The sequence below is a fragment of the Nannospalax galili genome, unplaced genomic scaffold (genome assembly GCF_000622305.1).
Source record: "Nannospalax galili isolate Female #2095 unplaced genomic scaffold, S.galili_v1.0 scaffold533, whole genome shotgun sequence".
Lineage (NCBI taxonomy): Eukaryota > Metazoa > Chordata > Mammalia > Rodentia > Spalacidae > Nannospalax > Nannospalax galili.
The window spans coordinates 677,809-683,891 of NW_008333774.1; the positions used below are offsets into that span (position 1 = coordinate 677,809).

At 37.5% G+C, this 6,083-nt stretch overlaps 1 pseudogene; it reads left to right on the forward strand.

Moving 5' to 3' along the window:
- Positions 1-985, forward strand: part of LOC103730201 — a 20,657-nt pseudogene extending 19,672 nt beyond the window's left edge.
- Positions 986-6,083: the final 5,098 nt, after the last annotated feature.

The following is a 6,083-nucleotide window of genomic DNA, read 5'->3' on the forward strand; positions in this document are numbered from 1 at the left end:
AGGACTCATTGTAAACATCAATTACAGAGTCTGTTAGTTTTTAATCACCTATTTAACATTTTCAGTAATCAAAGTTCAAGTGCCTTTGTTTTGTTGGGGTTGCTTCCACAAAATCGAACTGGCCTTCTTTTGCTGCTCATCATCCTCGAGTTCTCTGTATCTTTTTTGGCAACTCAACAATGATCTGCCTTGCCTCATAAGGGTGGATCCCAGACTCCACACCCCCATGTACTTTCTTCTCGTCCAGCTGTCCCTTGTGGACCTGATGTACATCTCTACAACTGTTCCCAAGATGGCATTCAACTTCCTTTCTGGCTAGAAAATCGTCTTTCCTGGACTGTGGAGTGCAATCTTTTTTCATGACAATGGCAGGTTCCAAAGGATTGCTATTGGTGTCCATGGCTTATGACCATATTGTGGCCATCTGTCACCCACTTCATTACCCAATTCACATGAGCAAAATTATGTGTCTGAAGATGATCATAGGATCCTGGATAATGGGCTCCATCAACTCCTTAGCGCACACAGTCTATGACCTTCATATCCTTTATTGCCAGTCTAGATACATAAACCATTTCTTTTGTGATGATCCAGCTATGTTGCTCCTGGACTGTATGGATACTAGGGTCTATGAGTACATATTATTTGTGAGCACAAGTCTATTTCTCCTATTTCCTTTCCTTGGCATCATTACTTCCTATGGACGGGTCATTTTTACTGTCTTTCATATGTGCTCAAAAGAGGGAAAGAAAGAGGCCTTCAGTTCATGTTCTACACATTTAACTGTGGTGATGTTGTACTCTGTACCTTTTCTCTATACTTATATTCCCCTAAGAGTTTCCATTTACCTGATGAAGATAAGACTCTGACTGTCTTCTACACAATCCTTACCCCTATGCTCAACTCCATCATCTACAGCCTGAGGAATAAGATGGTGGGGACAAAGGCCAGAGTGTTTGGAATATTTGCTTCCATAAAAATGTGATCATTCGCCCTCCTCCTCTTTCCATTGTCCCTGGACAATGCCACAGAGGAGCGCTATTGATTGGAAATGTAACATGTGCCACATGCATATATTAAATGTCTCCAGTCGCTCATATAACAATATGCTTAATATTACAAAGAGAATAATTATACTCACATTTATTTAATTATCGTCAATAATATCAACGATAAATGTTAATAATACTTCATAACATTAATAATACAATGTAGGACATATTACGTGCTATGAATATACAATATTACTGCTAATGTTACAATATTTAGGTCCAGTATTGACACCTTGTTTTTACAAAATAGATAAGAAATTATGAATGTGCTTGTATATTTTGCTTTCATCATTGTCATTCTTCAAATCCTTCTGTATATTGCATATTTAAAGCACATTGTAGTTTGGACTATACATATTTCAATGACAAATACTTGTATAGCACCAGTGTCCAGTTGGAAAGCACAGCAACATAGAAATCATGAAATGTTTTAAGATTAATCACTATTTGATGCTACTTTCCTCAGGTAGACTTTATATTTATATATATATATGTATATATATATATAATTATCAAATGTTGTGAGTGGGAAGATGGGGCAACTGTTATACACAGTTGGTGGAAGTGTAAATTATTACAGTCATCATGCAAGAATATTTTTCTTCCAAAATTTAAAAGGAGACAAACTGTGGGATCTTGGAAAGCACCTACTGGGCATAAATTGAAAGAGAATCAAGTCAGGGCATTTCAGAGCTACAACAGCCCAGTGCTTATTTCAATACTGTTAACAATGTCAAAATACATTCTAGTGTACTCTGCCTCTGACACTGTGGGATAAATATGGTTAATAATAATACCACCTATATCTCAAAAAAAAAGGATTTTGAACGTATTTATCCTAAAGAAGCATAAATGTTAAGGTGATAAAGTTGCATTCATGTGTGAAACATCACATTTTTCCTCATAAGTAACTGCAATTATCTCCCAATTCAAGCACCTTTATCATATTTTGTGGTATGTAGATATATATATATATACATATATATCTGTGCTGTACTAAATATTGGTAGTGAAATGAGAAGCAATAAAATATGAGCACACAGACTCAATGTCACGGAGCTTACTCACTTGTTTCTTTTCTTTTCACTATGACTTCCTGACTACAATTCACAAATACAGACCATCCTGTCTTAACATCCCATATAAGTTCTATAGGAAATTATTTGACGTAGGATCATTCTTATATCCATAAAAATACTGAAATGAAATGACTTGCAATAGCATAAGAAATTTTATCTATTTTAAAAAGTATATTCTACTGTGTTTTTGCACATTTCATACAGCAGTTCTTAATCAAATTAAGATGCCATTCCCCATCTATTTTTTAAAATTAATTTTTATCTTTTTGATAATTTCATATATAATATATTTATACCATTTCATATCCTCCCTCTTCCCCTGATTTTCTTTATTTGTATCATTTCCAAAACCTCTCATGTCCCTGCAAGTACTTCTTGAATGCATGAGCACTACACATACACACACACCCACACACACAGTGGATGTATGTATGCATGCAGCCTACTGAGTCTATTTAGTGTTGTTCATATAATAACGTGTTTATGGACTGACCACTTTGGATTAGGTAATGTATTCTTGGAGAAAACTGATTCTTTCTCCCCCAGTGACCTTGACTCCCTGCAGCTTTTCATCTTGTCATGGGATCTTGTAAAGTTTCTCTTACACATGTTGGCATGTCATCTTGTGCTGTCATTATGTAGGCTTTGTTTAGGCAACCATGTTGTTGAAATTTCATGAGTGCAGAATCCCTATCAGGTCTAGAAGACACTATCTCCCAGAAAATATCCTGTGCTCTGCTCTTTATAATACTGTCACCCCCTCTTGTGAAATTTCACCTGATCCATAGGTATAGGGGGTGTGTTGATGTACCAGCTCGGCCTGCAACCCCACAGTCACTTATTCTATGCATTTTGACTGTTGTGGATCTCCTTAGCAGCCTCTGTCTTCTAAAAAAAAGAAGCTTCTTTGACAAGGGGTGACAGCTACACTTATTTACGGGTATAAGAACAAATGTATATACAGTACTAAAGAGATGACTCAGTGGTTAAGAGCACTGACTGCTCTTGCAGAGGACCCAGGTTTGATTCCCAGCACCCACATGGCAGCTAACAACCATCTGTAACTCCAGTTCCAGGGGATCCTATACCCTCTTCTGGTCACTGAGGGCATTGCACACACTGGGTGCATTTACATACATGCAGGTAATAAAAGAAAAATAATAAAAGTAATAAATAAAATATTACATAAAAAAGAAAGCTTTGTTTGACTTCTGGAACTCTGCAACAGTTTCCGTCTGTTGCAAAAAGAAGCTTGGTTGAGGAAAGGTGAAAAGTACACCTTTCTGTAAATATGAGGCTGCGTATTTGGAATGAAGTAAGGAATTACGTTGGTCTAGGAATGTGGCAGAGTTTGTTTTTCTGGGATTTATGTGATGCTCTTCCCACTTTGCCAGGGCTTGACCTCTCTATCCTACAGTAGGGTACGGGCTGAGACCTCCTCTGACAGCCTGAGAGTCCCTGCATCTGGTCTCCGCCTGGTGGTGAGCTTCCCTAAATTATGTCATGGCAAACCCCCTAACTGGAACTATGTGAGGACCCTCCCACCTCACCAGCACTAAGACACATCTGCCCTACAGTAGGGTAGGGGCTGAAACCTTAGCAAACTGCCTGTGAGTGCCAAGATCCAGCCTCTGCCTGATGGTGAGCTACCCAAATTGGGCCATTGCCAACCACCTAATAGTGACCATGTGAGGCCCCGGCCCCTCCCATTTTGCCAGGGCTAGACATCTCTGCTCCACAATAGGGGCTGAGATGTTGGGATACTCCCTCAGAGTGCCAAAATCAGGCTTCCCTTAGCGAACTTCCCAAATTGTGTGGTGTGTGCCTTCTAATAGGGGTCCAAACCTTAGAAGGAAGCCTGAGTGTACCTGACTGGAACCTGACCTGGGCTTCTGTAGAAGCTCATGAGTAGCTGATCTGAAGCCATCTGTTCCCTCCAAAATAAAATCTGAGAGAATCTGAAACCTAGAAAAACCAGCTTTACATATCCAAGAAGAAAACAAACAAAGCACACCAATAACACAAACAGAAGCAGACTTGAACTCAACAGAGGAAGGATTAAGTTTTATATCAAAACCACAAACAACAAAAGAAATCCACATGCCAAAACCACAAAAACAAAAAAATAATAATATGGAAAACCAATATAGCATGTTCCCACCAAACTCCACCAGTCCTATACAAGAGTTCCACATGGAGAACGGCCCCCAAATATAATCCAGGAAACAACATTTACAAGAACAATCATAAACATGGTCAAGGAATTCAAGAAATTTAAAGAACACACAAAGAAATGAATCAAAGAACTAAAAGAAGACAGGGATAAACTTCTGATTTAGATTCACAAAATAGATAGAAACATTGAATAAAACTCGGGCTGAAATGAAGGAAATGAAAAACTCAGTAAGCCAATTTGAAACAACAGGAGAAAGCCTCACCAATAGATTGAATGAAATGGAAAACAGAATATCAACACGAGACTATAAATTTAAAGAACTGGACCACTCAAGCAAAGATTATGAAAAAAATTAAAAACAGAGGAATAGAATATGCAGGAAAAGTGAGACACCAGAAAAGACCAAATGTATGTACCCTAGGCATAGAGGAAAGAGAAGAATTTCAGGTTAATGGTACTGACCAGATCTTAAACAGGATTATAGAAGAGAATTTCCCAAAATTAAGGAAAGCCATCCGAACAGAAACACAAGAAGCACACAGCACACCAAAAAGACAGGAACAGAAAAGAAACTCCCCATGGCATATCATAACAAAAACACTAAACGTGCAGAACAAAGAGAGAAAACTGAAAGCAGCAAAAGAAAAACAACAAGTCACATACAAAGGAAAGCCCATCAGAATTACAGCTGACTTATCAATGCAACCTATGAAAACCAGAAGAGCCTGGACCAACGTATTTCCAGTTCTAAATGACCATAGATGCCAACCCAGAATAATTTACCCAGCAAAAATGTCTATTACAGTTGAAGGGGAAAGAATAATCTTCCATGAGATAAATAGGCTGAAAGAATACATGTCCACAAATCCAGCCCTTCAAAGAATACTTGAAGCAATACAAAGAATGGAGAAAGGAACAACTATACCCCAGGAGCAATAGAAAGAAGCTAAATGAAGGTTTAATTGTGGAAACACAAAATTAGACAGAGAATGCAAACAGTAATCAAATGATGGCAACTAATACACATGTTTCAATAACTTTAAATATCAATGGACTGAACTCCCCAGTCAAAAGACATAGGCTGGTTCAACGGACTAAGAAACAGCATCTATATTTTTGTTGTCTGCAAGAAACCCATCTCACCTTCAAGGGCAGGAACTACCTTCATGAGAAAGGATAGAAAAGAATATTTCAAGCAAATGATACTAAGAAACAAGCAGGAGTTGAAATTCCAATGTCTGACAAAATTGACTTCAAACTAAAACTAATCAGAAGTGATAAAGAGGGTCACTTCATTTTGATCAAAGGAATAATTTAACCAAGAAGATATTACAATCATGAACATATATGCAACAAACTCTGGTGCACCCAAATTCATTTAAAAAAAACATTACAGGACTTTAAGACATAGATTAACCCCAGATTTTCTCCATTATACAGGTCAACTGGACAAAGAATAAATGGAGAGACATCCGAATTAAATGGTGCCATATGTCAAATGGACATAACAGATATCTTCTGAATTTTCCACCCAACCACCAAAGAATACACTTTCTATTCAGCACCCCATGGAACTTTCTCAAAAATTGACCACAAAACAACCTTCAACAAATATAAAAAAAATTGAAATAATTCCATGTATTCAGTCAGACCACAATGCAATAAAGCTTAAAATCAACACATGAAGAAGCCCTAGTAACCATATGAACTCATGGAAATTAAACAACACACTCCTGAATGATGATTTGGTCGAAGGAGAAATTAAGAAAGAAATAA